Source organism: Pinus tabuliformis, chromosome Q (assembly GCF_031772625.1).
Source record: "Pinus tabuliformis cultivar Carrire ecotype Pingquan chromosome Q, CPIR1, whole genome shotgun sequence".
Classification (NCBI taxonomy): domain Eukaryota; kingdom Viridiplantae; phylum Streptophyta; class Pinopsida; order Pinales; family Pinaceae; genus Pinus; species Pinus tabuliformis.
Window position 1 is genome coordinate 11087810 of NC_142296.1, and position 19500 is coordinate 11107309.

At 43.5% G+C, this 19500-nt stretch overlaps 1 protein-coding gene across 5 annotated transcripts in view; it reads left to right on the forward strand.

The window, feature by feature from the left end:
* Positions 1-19500, forward strand: part of PTAC3 (plastid transcriptionally active 3) — a 461439-nt gene that overhangs the window by 260058 nt on the left and 181881 nt on the right. The gene's annotated exons all lie outside the window — the stretch shown is intronic.

Here is a 19500-nt window from a genome sequence, read left to right on the forward strand (position 1 = left end):
CACCTCTCGACGAGAGGAATCCAAGAAAAATATCAGCTACCATAAATAAGATGACCCACATAGAGTTTGGCCCTAGTTTCCAATTTTAACATTCCCTCTCAACTAGGGAGAACTCCATCTGCTAATCCATCTAACTGTCGGTACTATCTCTGCCATAAAGGATGTATCATACCATCCTTCACTGACCCGAAGTCAGTGCCAGAGAGTGTGTCATAACACTCTTACTAATTCCAGATCAGTTTCGTTGATCCCAAATCAATGGAGGTCATCCTAGCATAGGGAGTATGGTAGATACAATGATGCGTCCATTTATAGTAATACTATGGTCCCTAACCCCGTTTCCCTATTCATTGGCCAGATGAGAGGTACTTCCCATGAGTCCTAGATTGCATGGGTAGGATGCCTCGATAGGAGAACCAATCATCCTGTCCCTAAGTCGCCATGGGGTATCACGGGGGAAAGCTGAACCTTCACCCTGTACATAGCACACTAGGGGAGGGTGAGTCACCCTGTGGTCGCATGTCGCTCCAAGAAGTACCCCACGACCCCGGAGCTCCCATAGCTCAGTGCATCCATCATGCAGGACCCTCATAAGAGGGTCTCTCAACGACTCCAAGTCGTTCCTGGAAAGTCAAGAATTTGACCTTTCCCAGGGGCTTTGTCAAAATGTCGACAAGCTGCTCATCTGTACTGATATGTTGGAACCTTACTGCTCCCCGCTGTACGATATCTCGTATATAGTGGTACCTGATATCGATATACTTGGAGCGATCATGAAATATGGGATTCTCTGATAAATGAATCCTGCTCTGGTTATCACACAAGATCACGGTAGTATCCAATATGGATCCAAATAGCTCACTAAAGAGCTTCCGCAACCAGCCAACCTCACAAGAGGCCATACTCACAGCAATGTACTCTGCCTCAGCAGTGCTCAAAGCCACTGACTTCCACTTCCTGCTCATCCAGGATACCGAGACAGACCCAAAAGAAAAACAACATTTGGAAGTGCTCTTTTGGTCCACCACACTGCCTGCCCAATCAACATCGGTATATCCATGTAGTCTCACATCTCCGACAGTGTATCTCAACCCATGAGTGATTGTGCCACGAAGGTATCTCAACAGATTCTTGGCACCAATCCAATGTGAGTGGTGAGCCTCAACCATATGTTGACTCAACTTGTTGACTGCAAAACATATATACGGATGGGAGTTCACCAAGAACATCAATGCTCCGACGAGTTTACGATACTCGGTAGCATTTTGCAAAACATGTCCAACAACACTATTGCTTAACTTCTTGAAGTCAAGCTCCATCGGGGTAGTCACGGGCTTGCAGTCATCTCTCCCATATCTTCACCACATATTTTCCTTGAGATAGGAAAATCTCCCTCGGCTTCTGCCAGACTTCTAGTCCTAGGAAATAGTGCATCAATCCTAGGTCCTTCATTTCAAACTCGGAAGCCAAATCCCTCTTACATTTGTGAATGAGAGGGTCTGCACCTGTCAGAAAGAGGTCGTCAACGTACAACACCAATATGAGAGGTTTATCATCTTCAACCTTAAAGTAAAGGTTAGGGTCGGCTTCACTCCTAGTGAATCCCAACTTCATCAAGTAGCTATCGATTCTCTCATACCAAGCTCGAGGTGCTTGCTTCAACCCATAGAGGGCTTTCTTCAACCTGCATACGTGAGATTCTCGATCATGAATCTCAAATCCTTCGGGTTGTTCCACATAGACTTCTTCTTTGATCGAACCATGCAAGAACGCGGTCTTGACATCCATCTGATGTAGGTTCCATCCTTGTGAAGCTACAAGGGCTATGATCGAGCAGATGGTGGTATATCGGGCAACAGGTGCAAATATCTCGTCATAGTCTATACCTTCCTTTTGAGAGAAGCCACGAGTGACAAAATGAGCCTTATACATTTCAGCACTTCCATCAACTCCGTGCTTTATCTTGTAAAGCCATTTCGAAGTGACAACAGTTTTGTCATGGGGTCTGGGGACCACATCCCAGACATCGTTCTTCATGATGGACTCGTATTCCTCAGTCATAGCATCCTTCCATACTTGATGCTTCACAACTTCAACGAATGATGAGGGCTCATTTTGAATGATCGTGCTCATAATGGTCAAGTATCCATGATACCTGGTCAGCTTCTTGCTTTCCCGGAAAGTCCCTCTGAGTGAAATGTGTTGTTCAACATCATCAAGTGTCCCCCTAAGCCATGAGGGCCTCTTGCTAGAAGAGGAAGGCTCTTGCGGAGGTGGATCAATAGGGTCCATGGGTTTTTCCACTTCGGTCATCGTTTCATCTTGCCTTTTTTCCGGGTCGCTGGTGTCAGCTTCTCTAGATTTCCGTTGTATGGGAAGATTGTCAACTTTGCTAAGAGCCATATCTTTGTCAAAGGTGATATCATGGCTAATCTCAACTTCTCTTTGACCAGCCACATAGATTCTATAGTCCTTAGTATTTTCGCTATAGCCCACAATGATTCCCTTCTTTTTAGATGCACCCAATTTATTCCTTTTTAGTTTTGGCACATGAAAATAAACAGGGCTTCCAAAAATTCTAAAATGAGATACATCAGGTTTCTTACCACTGAACATCTCTTCGGGAGTCTTGGAATCCAATGCTTGATGAGGGCATCAGTTTTGAACATATACGACAATATTTGCAGCTTTGGCCCATAGAAACTTTGGAAGCCTTTGATCATGGAGCATGGAACGAACAACTTCCATAATCGTATGATTCTTCCTTTCCGCCACACCATTTTGCTCAGGAGTGTATGGTGTTGTGGTCTCCCTCTTAATGCCAGCTTGCTTACAAAAGTCATGGAACTCATTAGATTCATACTCGGTCCCATTATCAGTCCTGAAGATCTTGATCTTATTCTCAGTTTGATTCTCGATCAAGGCTTTGAAGTGACAAAACCAGGAGAACACTTCATCCTTTTTTTTCAAGAAGTATCTCCAAGTCTTGTGAGAATAATCATTTGTAAAAGTGAGGTAATATAAATATCCTCCCAAGGAGTTCACAGGCATCATATCAAATATGTCGGAGTGAACCAATTGTAATATACTAGAGGTCTTGCTTTGGCTTGAGGGGAATGATCCCCTTTTGAGCTTTCCTTCAGCACATCCTCGACATACACCTTCTTGCTCTACTTTAAACTCGGGCATCGCTGTCACCATTTGTGTCACATTGGGTAGAGCTTTATAATGAAGGTGGGCAAACCTCCGGTGGCATAGTTCGGACTGAAGAGATGTGTCACAAGACATGACACCCAACGGACTTCCTCTAACTTGATATAGAGAGTCAACCCGAAACCCAAGGGTGAAAGCATCTTTGAAATTCTTTTTCCATACACGTACCTTGCCATTGATGAAGGCCACCTTGTAGCCTTTGTCTTCCATTGCCGAAATGGACACCATGTTCTTTTTGAGATCAGGTACATATAGGACTTCTTGCAAATGAATTGTATTACCCTGATTCAACTGTAGAGTAACATTTCCTACGCCTTTCACGGGATATTTGGAGTTGTCCCCAAGAATAATTTCCAGGTTGGTCTCCTTCTCTATCAGAGTAGAGAGAACTTCCTTGTAACTAGTGAAGTGGCTTGAGGCACCATTATCAATAAGCCAATTTCCCAACGAGTTCGGAGGAGTAGTAGAGAGGGCCGAGATCAGATAATATTCATCTTGCTTAGGATTAAATAAATATAAAATATTTTATTCCAATATTTTAATAATTAATTAATAAGGTAAGTCAAATATTATTTAAAATCCGAGGTAAGGAGTTATCTCTTAAAATATTATATATTTAGGAGTAAATAAAATATTTTATTCTAATTTTTTAATAACTAATTATGTAGTGAGAGATAATTGATATTATCAATTTATATTAGGGGTTAACGTATTCCAAATAAATAAAATCTAGCCGTGTTTAATTGTATATAACTAAAGTTATATGTTAAGAAATGGTTGTAGAAATAAATGATCATAATATATAAAATGAAAAAAGAGGTTACTTATTATGACTTAAACTCCGAGTGAGTCAATGGAGAGAAGGACTCCCAGTTCGAATTTTTGACGGGGGCAGCTGGAGCAGCGCTGAAGCCTCAACGTGAGGAGAGTTGGTGGGACGTAGATTTTCAGTAGGAAGATTGCTGGGTTGAAAGACGTCAGAAGAGAGAGAAGAGGCACGACTAAGGGAATTTTTTCATCAGAGAATTCCTAGCCAAGGAATTTGAATTATCTAGAGATGAGCAGCAACAAGGGGCAATAGTTTTACTAGCTCCAGCAGGGAATACGTAGGCTAGCCCAAAGGAGAGAGGAGGTCATTCGACTTTCTATTTTTTGGCAGAAATGGAAACTAGTGCCTTGAGGGATCACGACAGGTTGGACAGAGCATCCAACTATGTCACGTGGAAGGCAATGATGTCATTCCTTCTAGATGAGCATGCCTTCAAGACATACGTCGACAATGTGGTGGCTGTCCCTGCACATCCAAATCTGTTGCAGAAATACCGAGTTGAGATGGCGAAGGCAAAGAGGATGATCCCGGATGGAGTCAAGGATCACGTGGTGTGTCACGTTGCTAGCAGAGGGATTGCTAAGGAGATGTGGGATGCCTTGGCCACGTTATATCAAGGATCTTCCGAGCAGCGGAAGATGTACTTGGAGCAGAAGCTGAGATCTGCTCAAATGCAAAAGGGAGAGCGTGTGGATCCATTCCTCACGAAGTTGAAGGAAACCCGTGATGAGTTGTCTACTGCGAGACATACACCTCAGGATTTAGAGTTGGTTAGATTGGCCCTCAATTTTGTCCCAGATGAGTGACAAGTCTTTGTCCAGAGTATCCTGGGAAGACTAACATTTGCAAATTGGGATGAGATGTGAGTAGCTCTAAAACAGGAGGAGCTGAGGAGAGACCTGGTCAAGGTCAAAATTGACGGAAGCAACAACAGCAGTGGGTTGAAGCCCAAGGAGGAGGAGGATAATGCAGCCCTTGCATCGAAGGGACAACAAGAGCAACTGAGACATAACAAGGACGTCTCGAAGATCAAGTGTTTCAGATGTGGTGAGATGGGTCACTACGCTACACAGTGTCCTCTCAAGAAAAAGGACAAGAATGAGAAACACAATCTGAAGGCTGCGCCCACGAAGATCGAAGAGGAGGAGTTCACCATGACAACCGAGATATTTCTAGGAGGGAGGTGGGCTGATTTGGAGTTGTAGTTCAAAAGAGCTACAGATGGGCGAGATCCTTGAGGAGTCCACCTCTTGGATCAATACCTTGTTACGGGAGCCCAATTTTGCAGTGGTAGGATGGATTAGTGTTAGATGGCGCTGGGGAGTGTCAGAGAGACAGTTGCAGTGGCTAGGAGCGCCAGAGACTGAACAACGCAAAGTAAAGTTGGCAGCAGTGCAGATGGGACAGAGCAGAGGTCAGCAACAACGCAATAGATTCAGAGGGTTAGTGCAGAGACTAGCAACAGTCAAGCTTCAACATTCACGTGGTATCATACTTAACACAGTTTGTTCAGTAATTTTGGATGCTTTTCCATCGCTGATAGAGTAGCAACAACAATTTGCAGTGTGTAGCAGTTGGTAGTGGAAGTGCTAGCAGCAACACAGACGCAACACTTTAGAGGGAGATATAGTACGGATGTAGTGTTGACAGTGGTAGTGTCAGCAACATTACAGTTACAACAACAGCGCAGTAGTTGGTGGATAGCATGTCAGACATCAGCAACGTAGATGACGATGCTTCAGAGTCAGAGTAGTATGCATTAGCGTATATTGCTAGAGCACATTCCTCGCTAAGAGGGCATCGGATGTGCTCTAGGCCTCAAATTTTGTAGGGATGCTTGGGCACATGTATTCCAAAGAACCCAAAAATATTTTTGGGAAATTCCACCCAGAGAAAATTTTATTAAAATAATTAATATTTTTTAATGGGATCCTAAGTCTAAACTTAAGAAATTAAAAATATTAATGGGTATTAATCTAATTGTGGGTGTAACTTCTAGCAGAAGACGAGGATCAACCATAAATGATCTTAGCCATTGATTAGCTTCTAATCAGGGCCATTGAATATCAACGAGAAGATTATTTAAGGAGGCTTGAAGCTCATTTGGAAAACACACCAAGAGATCAAGAGATCGAATTTCTGAAATGAGAAGTTCTCTGGAGGAAGTTTTGATCGAGGAGATTTCTTACAGTGGAGGGGCAGGGATAGCATCCAGAGAGAGAGTTTTTCAGCCGGAGAATGATCAGCAGAGAGAGGTAGAGAGTGATCCAATAACTCTCACGCAGAGGCTGACACAGGACCACGAAGGGCCACACAAAGGCATCGCGGAGGGTGAGAGAGAGTCCGAGATTTTGCTGGGCAAAATCAGTTTCTGAAGCTGGGAGTCGGGGTGTGACACTGGGAGGCTGAAAGTCCTCAATGTGCTCTGCCATTGAACACTTTTGTTTGAGATTTAGCAATGGGCTAAAGAAGGTGTTGCTCTTTGTATCCTCATAGTGTGTTATCATTTCCTCTGTGAAAATTGATCACGTAACAAGTGGTTTACGAGAACAAAGCCCTTTATACCATAAAAATTGATCTGGTTTTAAATGTAAAGATGCAATACATACCTTTTGTAACAGTTGCACCTCATGTAGATCAAAATATTGCTCCATTTGTAGTATCCAATTTATCGGATCCTTGCCATCAAACTTTCTCATATTGCCTTTTCTTGATTTTAGGAGCTCGATTTTGAAATGACTATAACTCTGTAATTTCAAATCTCCAGGTTTTGGAATTGCGTCCTGCAGTAGCTCTCTGAGTGTTCTTTCTAACCCCGCAAGTCTGATCAAGATTGGATTCTGCAAGGAAGAGTTATTTCAAATCTCCCACGATGACCTGATTATAGACTAGTTCAGTAGAGCGCACTTGTACGAAGTGCCACGTGTCACTGTTTCAACCTTAGGACCTGAAACCGATACACAAAAAACTACAGTCTATCTCTTTCTGAAACGTCTTACGAAATTTCAATTTGATGCTCAAAGAGAAAGTTATGACGATTTTCCCAAGGTCACCGGTTTAGGATGTAATTCAGGAGCCTGCAGAAACCCTAAATGTCTTGGAATGTATCTCTGAAAATATAGCGAAACAAGATTTGAAATTCGGGCCCGAGCGTCACCAAAATTGCGGCTCAACTGGGTTTTAATTTCAGAGTTTGAACGTTCATAGAAAAACAATTATAGAAAAAAACCCACGATGACCTATTTGAGATGGAATTCTGGAGTTTTTCAAAACCCTAACTTCCTCTGATCATATCTTCGACAATATAGCGAGAGAAGATAAAAAATTTTGACTCGAGCTGCAAAACGATTGCTGCTCAAATTGGTTTTTGATTTAGCTTCTCAAACTTCGTAGCGAAAGAGTTATAGCGAAAATTCGACGATGACCTGTTTGGAGCAGTGAAACCCTAGAATCCAAAGCTCTGATACCAAATGTTATGAAACCAACTCACAAAAAGATAGAAAAGATAGATCAACGCCTTAGAAATAAGCCTCTTCGAGGGGGCAACCTCCTTTACATTACACAAATGAACAATTCTTGGATGATACAAATGACAAGACCTCCTTTCTATATATAGGAGTCTAAGGGGTCATAATATAATCAGAGCCGACATGCACAATAATAACAATAATGGGCTTTTATGGGGCACAATAATAACAATATGGGGACTACATGTGCACAACAATATAATAAGGGGTTTGTACTAATAACAATAAGGGGTTACACTAATAATATAGGGACCTAACATGGGAGTCAGGGTGTGAGACCGGGAGGCTGAGAGCAAAGACTCCAGGTAGCAAATCGATCCGCAAATAGGGTGACGTAGTGCCTAGAGAGGTTGATGCAGGGACTGTGAGGACTGCGCAGAGGTAGCGTAGGGCCTACCACAGGCACTTCATCCAGAGTCTAGATCAACCCGTATTTTCTCAGTGATTGTGTGAGGTATTCTCACAAATCGTTTTGGGAGTATTTCTCTCTATAACTGAATAACCGAAGAGGTATTTAGAGATGTATTCATAATTTGTTACTGCTTAATAATAATAAACCCTTAGATCTGTTGTACCAGTGTCATTTGTGTTGTGTTTTCTTTCTTTCTTAGTCTCTTGTTTCTGCATAATATTTAATTAAGTGAAGGTTGCAGTGTATGTATTACGATATTTGCTGTAGGAAACTGCAAGTAATTTGTTTAAAGGAATTTAACAAATAGGAGTAATATCACCAGTTGCTGTAGTAAGGATTCCGGTTGTGGAATTTTCACACGGCTGAGGCCGAATACATTACTGCTAGTATGGCCTGTTGTGAAGTTGTTTGGTTGAGGAAGCTCTTTAGTGAGCTATTTGAGCATGTGATGGATACCACTGTGATCTAATGCGACAACCAGAGTGGAATTCGCCTTTCAGAAAATCCCATGTTCCATGACTCCTCCAAGCACATTAATATCAGGTACCACTTTATTTAGGGTATGGTACAATGGGGAGCAATAAGGCTCCAACACATCAGGACTGATGAGCAGGTCGCAGACATCCTTACGAAGCCCTTAAGGAAGGTCAAATTCTTGGCCTTCCAAGAGAGACTTGGAGTTGTGGAAAGACCCTCCTCTGAGGGTCTCGCTTGAGTTGGACATTTGTTGAAATTTCTAAGTCTGACACATCAGAAATCCCTACTACATTATCTGGTTTATTATCTCCTACTTGTTCTTTCCATTAACAAGTTATTTATAAATATAAATACCGAAATAAATACAAATGCAACCTTAACACATAAACAGATTAGCAACTGAAATATTTGAGACAATCACACAAGGGACACCGTTATTTTTGGACAATCGTCCCTGGAAAAACACAATGCAGGAAAACCGATGCAGCATATATGAGGGTTATATTATTATGCAGTTTTTGAATACAACTTGGCTGCTAGAAATGGCTCACCCAATAGAGAATGCCCTCGGCAGTAGTACCTCTCTTCAGAGACAGATATTCCGGCTGATCAACAACCAGATGATGAGCCCCACAGTGACTGTTCCTTAGTTGGACAACGAAAGCTGCTCCAAGCTTCCCTCTGGAACTGCGTAACCCTCCTTTGGCTCTCCGTCAGCTCACCAACACTCAGTCTGCCCCACGAAAATCACCCAGCGCTACCTCTTGGCCCTATGTCAGCTCCGCTAGCCTCTGTACAGCTACTGCAGCCTCTGCATCAACCATCTAGCCCTCTGCGTCACCCACACTGGCCTCCTCAGCCTCTACGTCAGTCCCAGTTGCCTTTGCGGTAGCCTTCCCAGGCTATGTTGTCTCTGTGGCACTATCTTTGCCTCTCTGCTATGTATTCTTGGCCTTTTGCCGAACTGCCTCTTGCTGAAACAGATCACTGGTTCGTTTCTCTCAACAAACCCCGCTCCAGAAAATTGAACTGACTGATCAATTTGGTGTCTCCCCAAGTGACCCTCAATCCTCCGCTTATACTTTTCCTGTTGAGTCTTCAACGATTGAGATTAAGTCCCTAAGCAACGACTAAGATTAGATTTGGCTTGATCCTCGTCTCTTGGAACCTTCTAACCCAAAATTATATTAATACACACTAATATTTTAATTTTGCTAAGTTTATACTTAGGACCCCATTAAACATATTAATTATTTTAATATCTCCTCATTTGGGTAGAATTTCTCCAAATGATTTCTGGGTTTTGGAGATCTCATGTGGTTTAGCCTCTCCACCAATTTTCATGGCTAGAGCACATCCGATGCTACCACAAATCAACACTCCCTCTTAGCGAGGAATGTGGTCTAGTAATGCTTCACCATGGAAACATCACACTGATCCTCCGCACCAGTACCTGTGTTGATGCTTGGCTTGCTGCCTCACATCATCTGCATTGCTGCTCTCTGTACTGCTGCCCATGACACTGCCACTACCACTGCTACATTTGTACTACAGCTCAGTTACCGAGAAGTAGGTAATTGACTTCTCCCAAACACTGACATCCCAGTCAGTTTGGAATCCTGAAACTGAAGCTGCCTCTGCTGCTATCCTGTGCTCCCTCTGCTTCCACTGCGTTGTTGCATACACCTTTTTCCTCTCGCGCTGCTGCAACGTCCACTGCGCTGCCTCAGATTTTTACACCCAAGCACTGCCTTGTTGCCTCACTACACTTTGCTTCACGCGACCCTTGTCATCCTACTACTGCTGTTAAGGGCTCCTGTAGCCGGATATGATCGAAGAGTTTGGGAACCTCAAGGATCCTGCCCCTAGTATGTGGTCCTCCTGACTACAACTCGATTTCTCCCTATCTCTTCTCTAGAGGTGCATGAGCACTCAGTTGTCATCAGTCTCGATTTCTTTCTTCGCCTTAGCTGGAGCTGCCTTTGAATCAGAAGCTTCTCCCTTGTTTTTCTTCTTGGGAGACTGGGATGCATAATGTCTCAGCTCCCGACAGTGGAAGCACTTCCCCTTGGAGATGTCCTTCTTCTTCCTCTTCCATTGTTGTCCCACAGATTCTAGAGTTGCATCCTCCTCCTCCTCTTTCTTGATTCGACCTCCCTTGTCACTACTCCCCGCCTTGGTCATCCTCCTAATCTCTTCCCGGCGAAGAGCTACCCACATCTTCTCCGAACTAAGAAGAGTAGCCCTGCCCAAAATAGTTGCGACAAATGTCTCCCACTCCTCGGAGACTGCATTCAGGGCAGTCCTGACCATAAACTCTGGATTCGGTGTAGCCCCACAAAAGTAAGATGGTCGCAAATCCCCTGCAACCTAAGAAGGAATGGATCTATCTGCTCTCTCTTTTGCATCTGATGTGACCGTAGTTGATTCTCCAATAACATCTTCCTCTGCACGGAAGAGCCCTGGTATAAGGTGGTCAACGCCTCCCACATCTCCCTTGCTATGTTCTTCTCAGCAATATGTTGTATGACATGATCTTTGACCCTGTATAGGATCAAACATTTTGCCTTCCCTTCAGCCTCCTCATACTTCTCATTAGCATTCGGATCAACTGGGACAGCTATGGTTTTCAAGGCGAAGTCCTTGGTGCGATGTCTATCCAAGATTGCCAGGATTCTGGCCTTCCAGATGACAAAGTTGGAAGCGCCGTCCAACATGTCTTGATCCCTCAATCCATTCATTTCCATTTTAGCTCCTCTTCTAGACTCCCTTTGAGTCTCTACTCCCGTCTTGGAAATCTCCCTCTAAGTCCTGATTTCCCTTCTAGAAATCCTCTCGCCAACTATCGAACCGCTTCTCTCCAATCCTCCTTCGCCGTTGCAATAGGGATCTGAATTCCTTGGTTAGAAATCTGTCGAGGTAGTGATTTCCTCTACCTTGGCTCCATCTCCTTAGACACTGTTCTGCTTTGACAGAAACAACGTCCCACCAGCTCCTCAAATCACAATTTGCCCATAGCTCCCCAAGCCCCAACAACTGAAGAAACTGAGCCCTTCAGGCTTTGCCCAATCCCGACAAAGGCTGAATCTTCTCCTCCTTGCCACAACGTCAATCCTTCCTGTCTAAGAAAGATGATTGGGCACTGCATAGGTCTGATCTGCCCCTCGCTGCCTCTGCGTTGGCCCTCCTCCTGGCTCGAAATGATGACGCAGGCTCTATGTCACTTCTTCTCTTGCTGCTTCAGCTTTGGAATAACACTGTCTCTCAGGACACTTGCTACTGCTGCAAATTTCATTCCTACTGGCGCATTTAGTCCTCCTGTCATCTGCAATGCTCTGATACCATGTTGAGATTTCTAAGTCTGACACATTAGAAATCCCTACTGCATTATCTGGTTTATTATCTCTTACTTGTTCTTTCCATTAACAAGTTATTTATAAATATAAATACCAAAATAAACACAAATGCAGCGTTAACACATATACAGATCAACAACTGAAATAATTGAGACAATCACATAAGGGACATCGTTATTTTTGGACAATAGTAACCACAAAAGCCCAATGTGGGAAAACCGATGCAACGTATATGAGGGTTATATTATTATGAAGTTTCTGAATACAACTTGGGTGCCAGAAATGTCTCACCCAACAGAAAATGCCCTCGACAGTAGTACCTCTCTTTGGAGACAGATATTCCGGCTGATTAACAACTGTGATGAGCCCCACAGTGACTGTTCCTTAGCTGCACAACGAAAGCTGCTCCAAGCTTCCCTCTAGAAATGCGTCACCCACTACAGACTGCGTCACCCTCCTTCGGCTCTGCGTTAGCTAATCAGCACTCAGTCTGCCTCACGAAAATCACCCAGCACTGCCTCTTGGCCCTTGTTGATTTGGGGTAGCATCGGATGTGCTCTAGCCACGAAATTTGGTGGAGAGGTTGGGGCACATGAGATCTCCAATACCTAGAAAGGGTTTGGGCAGATTCTAAACAGATCAGGAGATATTAAAATAATTATTATTTTTAATGGAGTCCCTAAGTCTAAACTTATGGAAAATAAAATATTAACGTGTATTAATATGAATTTGTGTTAGAATGGTCCAAAAGACATGGATCAAGCCAGATTTAATCTTAGCCGTTGATTAGGACTTAATCTCGGCCGTTGATATGTCAACAGGAAAAGTATAAGAGGAGGCTTGAGGGTCACTTGGAGAACACACCAGAGTGATCAGTCATTCTATTCTCTAGAGCGGGGTTTGCTAAGAGAGATAGAATTAGTGATTGGGAGATGCAACTGAGGGGCATTTGAGTACAGAGAGACAGAGATGTAGAGATAGTGCCGGGAGACCAGTGCAGTAGCCAAGGAGAGTGACGCAGAGCCATCCAGAGCTCACGCAGGGCCACACAGAGGCAGCCGGGAGCTGCGCAGAGCCTCAGAGAGGCTAGTGTTGCTGACGCAGAGGGCAGACGCAGGGCTTCCCAAGGCTGACGCAGACCCATCTAGGGTGATGCAAGGCTAGCATGAAGCAGACAGGGGTTGACATAGTTTAGAGAGAGGCTGACGCTAGGGTTTCTGGGGTAGATTTAAGCTGAGTAGCTGCCGAAAGGATTATCTGGGGTTTCAGTCATAAGATTTGTCAGAAACTTAGAGGTATTACTGCCAAGGAAATTCTTTGTTAGGTAGGCCAGTTTCGACACCTAAATTGTATTTTGATATTGCTTAATAAGAAAACTCTCAGATCGCTGCACCGGTTTTCCCACATTGGGTTTTTTTGGGGACATTAGTCCAAAAATAATGGTGTCATGTGGTGTGTTTGTTTCTGTTTCTTTTAGTTGCTGATCTGTAATATGTTGAGCATGCACTAGTGTTTATTTTTAGTATTTACATTCTAAATAACTTGTTAAGTAAATAACAAGTAGGTAGGAATAAATCAGATAAAGTGCATGGAGGGTTTCTAACTATGTAAACTTAGAAACTTCAACATGGTATCAGAGCGTGATTGCAGATCACAGGAGGAATAAAGGACGTCAGCAGAGCGGAGCAGTATGAGTAGAAAACAACTGTCTCGAGGTGACATAAGCTATTTGTAGCAGAGTAGCAACAAGGAAGGGTGACGCAGTGCTTGCGTCATCAAGGGAGAGCAGGGAAGAGGCAGCGTAGAGGCGAAGGAAGGAAAGAGAAGCCTCACACAAAGCCACGCAGTAGCTGGGAGGGTTGACGCAGTTGGCTGAGGAGGCCGGGTTGCGGTGTCGGGATTGCGCAGAGCCTAGGAGCTCTCACCTTCAGGTTGCTGGGGTTTAGAAGGCTGTGGGAATATTCACAGAGTGGAGTTGGTGAGGTACTGTAGTCAAAACAGTACCTGACAGAGCAAGGCCAGAGGTGTTCCTACCGAGGGTTTCTAGCCGAGGAACCCAAATCAATGGTGCGATTGCACAAGACGATCAGAGTAGGGGGCATCTCGACAGCGGCAGAAGGATTTCCAGAAGGGAAATCAGGATTCAGAGGGAGTCCAAAAGAGAGACGGGAGGTAGAGACTCAGAGGAATTGAACAGAGAACTTCCAGGAGGGAAGTAGAGGAGCATCATGGCACTACACAGAGTAAGAGACTAGGATAGACTGGACAGAGCATCGAACTTCGCAGTCTAGAAGGCGAGAACCTTATTCGTACTTGACAGGAATCGTGTCAAGAACTTCGCTTTGAAGGTAATAGCTGTCCATGTCGACCCCAATGATAATGACAGGTACGAGGAGGCGATGGTGAGGGCCAAGAGCATTATCCTTGATGGGTCAAGGATCATGTAGTACCACACATAGCCGAGAAGGAAACGACATTTGAGATGTGGGAAGCTCTCAAGAAGCTGTACTAGCATACTTCTGTGCAGAGAAGAATGTTGCTTGAGAATCAATTGAGGTCGCATCAGATGAAGAAGGGAGAACCGATTGACACTTTCCTCGGAGGACTGAGTGAGATTCGAGATCAGTTGACTGCTATAGGGACGACACCGAATTAGGAGCTGATGGTGAGGATAGCCCTGAATGCTGTCTCAAATGATTGGGAAGTATTTGTCCAGAGTATACTGTGCAGAGCGGCACTTCTAGCTTGGGACGAGATGTGGGCAGCTCTTCGGTAGGAAGAGATGAGATGACAATCGAAGACGGGTAGCAGCAACAGGGGGATCAAAGTCAAGCAGGAAGAGGAAGACGTGGCCCTAGCATTTGAGGGAGAGCAGGAGAAGCGGAAGAAGAAAGATCTCTCCAAGATCACGTGCTTCCACTGTGGGGAGCTGGGTCATTATGCGACCCAGTGTCCAAGGAAGTGCCAACACGAGCAGAGGAAGTTTTGATAGACGATGACTGTGCCATGAGTGCACATGCACCACTTGAGAAGAAGTGGGGAGACATCGAGCTGTAGTCAGGCGGATTACAGGCGATGAGGGGCAGGATCTTCGAGGTACCCAGCCTCTTGGATTAGACCTTGCTACGAGAGCCTCGAAGAGGAGTAGCAGGACTAGTTGAGTTGGGTAGAGATGGATGTGGATGGAGCAACAGAGAGAGCAACAGTGCAAGAGTCCTGAGACAATGCAAGGCTAGCAGGCTGCAGTAGTGCGAGAGGCACAGGAGTGTTGCACTAGTGTAGGATGGCATAGAGAGGTGTGCAACGGTGCGAGATGCAGGGTGTTGTTGCAGCAACGCAAAGGTCATAGAGGGAGCACTTGTCAGCGGTAGAGGGAGCTTCAGCATTAGTGGGTGTCTCTAGCCCAACAGGGAGGTCAGATTGGGAGATCAACTACTTACTTCTCAGTAACTGATTTGCAGTGCAGCAGTGGGCAACACGATGCAACATGATGAGAGGAGGTGTAGTGTTGGGAGAAAGAACCAGCATCAGCAAGGATGCAGAGGGTGCTGTCATACAGATGTGGTAGTGGCAGAACCATGGGCAGCAGTACAGGATGCAACAGTGCAAAGGATGTTGGGAAGGAAGGCCTAGAATCATCACAGGTACCGATGTCGAATGATCAGAGTAATACTCAGTGAGGAGTATTGCTAGAGCACAGTCCTCACTAGGAGGGAGTGTTTATTTGGGGTAGCATCGGATGTGCTCTTGACACGAAATTTGGTGGAGAGGTTGGGCACATGAGATCTCCAATACCCAAAAAGGGTTTGGGCAGATTCTGAACAGATCAGGAGATATTAAAATAATTAATATTTTTAATAGAGTCCCTAAGTCTAAACTTAGGGAAAATAAAATATTAATGTGTATTAATATGAATCTATGTTAGAATGGTCCAAAAGACATGGATCAAGCTAGATCTAATCTTAGCTGTTGATTAGGGACTTAATCTCGGCCGTTGATATGTCAACATGAAAAGTATAAGAGGAGGCTTGAGGGTCACTTGGAGAACACACCAGAGTGATCAGTCATTCTATTCTCTAGAGCAGGGTTTGCTAAGAGAGATAGAATTAGTGATCGAGAGATGCAACTGAGGGGCATTTGAGTACAGAGAGACAGAGAGGTATAGATAGTGCCAAGAGAGCAGTGCAGTAGCTAAGGAAAGTGATGCAAAGTCAGCCATGGCTCATGCAGGGCCATGTAGAGGCAGCCGGGCGCTGCGCAGAGCCTTAGAGAGGCTAGCGTTGCTGACGCAAAGGGCCAGAGGTTTGATGCAGGGCTTCCCAGGGTTGACGCAGAACTATATAGGGTGACACAGGGCCAGCGTGAGGCATAGGGGCTGACACAGTCTAGAGAGAGGCTGACGCTGGGGTTTCTGGGGTAGATTTGAGCTGAGTAGCTGCCGGAAGGATTATCCGGCGTTTCAGCCAGAAGATTTGTCAGAAACTGAGAGGTATTACTGACAAGGAAATTCTCTGTTGGGTAGGCCAGTTTCAGCACCCATGTTGTACTCTGATATTGCTTAATAAGAAAACCCTCAGATAACTGCACTGGTTTTCCCACATTGGGTTTTTCCGAGGACATTAGTCCAAAAATAATGGTGTCATATGGTGTGTTTGTTTCTGTTTCTTTTAGTTGCTGATCTGTAATATGTTGAGCATGCAGTAGTGCTTATTTTCAATATTTACATTGTAAATAACTTGTTAAGTAAATAACAAGTAGGTAGGAATAAATTAGATAAAGCGCATGAAGGGTTTCTAACTAAGTAACTTAGAAACTTTGGTAGCCTTTCGAGGCTTTGCGCTATCTCTCTGGCACTATCTCTCCCTCTCTGCTATGTATTCTCTGCCTTTTGCCGAACTGCCCCTCGCTGCATCAGATCACTGGTTCGATTCTCTCAGCAAACCCTGCTCCAGAAAATTGAACTCTTGATCAACTTGGTGTCTCACCAATTGACCCTTAAGGCTCCTCTTATACTTTTCCTCTTGAGTCTTCAACAGTCGAGATTAAGTCCCTAATCAACGACTAAGATTAGATTTGACTTGATCCAAGTCTCTTAGAGCCTTCTAACCCAAAATTATATTACTACACATTAATATTTTAATTTTCTTAAATTTATACTTAGGACGCCTTTAAAAATATTAATTATTTTAATATGTCCTCATCCGATTAGGATTTTTCCAAACGATTTTTGTGTTTTGGAGATCTCATGTGCTTTAGCCTCTCCACCAATTTTCATGGCTAGAGCACATCCAATGTTACCACATATCAACAACATTAAGCTTTGGGAGCTCCTGGGGGCTTGGGGTACTTCTTGGAGCTATGAGTGACCATAGGGTGAGTGGTTCAGCTTCCCATACCATTGACATATGGCATTTGGGAAGGAGTGGTTCACCTTCTCCTATGGCATTTGGGAAGGATGAGTTGTTCACCTTCTCTTGCTGATGCCCCAACATACATCCAACCTAGTTAGTCTGAGACTCATGGGAAGTACCTCTCATTTGGCCAATGAGTTGGGAAAAGTGGATATGGACCATAGCACTACCAATGGACGCGTTGTGTACTGCTGTACTCCCTATGTCTAGGATGCATGGTGTTCAACAACTTGATCTGGGATCAAGTCTGTTTGAGGTTCTACCTCTGGAGTGACTTTTGTCAGTGGAGAGTGGTAAGGTATTGTGATTCACTCTCGATCGATTCTTCTTCATTATTCATATCTTAGCAAAGTAGAGATGAGATGAGATTCAGAAATGGTACATGACGAAAGGGTGGCATGATGATGGATGGATTGTTGATTTGGGGTAGCATTTGATGTGCTCTATTCACGAAAATTGGTTGAGAGGCTAAAGCACATGAGATCTCCAATACCCAGAAATGGTTTGGGCTTAATCTAACCAGCTTGGGAGATATTAAAATCATTGATATTTTTAATGGAGTCCCTAAGTCTACTATCGAGATTATTCTTTGTTGGGTGAGCTGGTTTTGGCACCCAGATTGTACTCTGAAATTGCTTAATAATTAAAATCCTCAGATAGCTACACTGGTTTTCTCGCATTGGGTTTTTCCGGAGACATTGGTCCAAAAACAACGGTGTCACTTGTGTGCTTGTTTTGTTTCCTTCAGTTGATGATTTGTAATGTGTTGAGCATGTACTTGTATTTATTACTTGTTAATTAATCAGAACAAGTAGGTAGAAATAAATCAGAAAAGTACATGAAGGGTTTCTAACAGTTAGACTTACAAATTCCAACATGGTATCAGAGCATGGTTGCAGATCACAGGAGAACTGAGGACACCAGCTGAGTAGAGCAGCAACAACAGAAAACAGTTGTCCTGAGTGACAAACGTTGTTCCTAGCAGAGAAGCAGCGATGAATGGGTGAAGCAGTGCCTGCGTCATCAAGTTTCAGTCGAGAAGAGGATCAACACAGTGGCAAAGGGGAGTGTTGTCGCACGGAGTGTCTAGGCACTGCGACAACGCTCAGATTGGGGGGTTGTCACTCTGATCCCCAATCTCTCCATTTAAGCTGTCTCCCTACAACAGGCTAAGTGGGGTAGGCCCTCTGGAAAAATGGAATGAAGAAGAACTAGTTGGGAACCAACCAGTTCGGGAGACATAGTGAGCTGATCAAGTATTTGATTAAGATTTAGCAAGACTTAGGATTTCATTAGATTTTAAATGATTAATGCTAGTGCCTTATCAAGTCAATGATATTGTTGGGGAAATGAAGAACAAGTAATTGATTAGCAACTGCTGCTTATATGAATGACTATCTTGTATGAAATGCAGAGCTTAAAACTAATGTGAGATGCAAGAATCTTGGTTAATTTTAGTTAAATGTCTATTTAAATGTGAATCCTTCAATCCTTTCTGTGTTGAGCCTGATTTCGTAGTAATCGGCAAAGAGAAGATAAGGAGAAGCTCACTAAGGTGTGATTAACTATACCTCTCCTGAACTTCTAACATACCCAGTGTCTCCAGCGCTGCAGAGAGTTGTGGCTTTGATGACTGCAAGGTCACCATTTAAAGTACTATTAAAACAGGTTTCTCAAGCAAAGATTGATGGATACCTATCTCTCTATCGACCAAGCTTATGCTTGGAAGTAAATTTTATCATGCAAAGCTAACTTATATGCAAATGCACTAGAAGATGAGATAAAGTTAGACTCGAGGAAGGGAAAACACTTGTGTCGCAGAAGATCTCAATTACCCAAATGAAATGTTTGCCTTATGGATGAAGACTTCAAAAATAAACTCTTGAAGATATTACAATTAAAACACAAGCTTATTTCAAATCTTCTTGATACAATTTAGCTCAAAGAGAACAAAAACTACTTTGCAATTTAATATCAATGTCAACAAACGCTCAAAAGTATACTCAGCTTAGGAAACAGAGATATGCAGTGTACTATAATTCCCTGACAAAATTCTTTAACAATTGCTTGAAAATATTCACGAAATGTCTAACATGTAACGAGCATTAAATAATTCAAGCAATGACGATAAATTTCAATAGATGCACAATGTTCTAACAATTAAATTTCTAGAGGTCCAAATATTTTAAACAACCATGAAATTTAAATGCTAACCAATTTCGATCCTAGAATTAAAAGATTTATGCTTAGTGACCCAAATCTAGGAAAATTTACC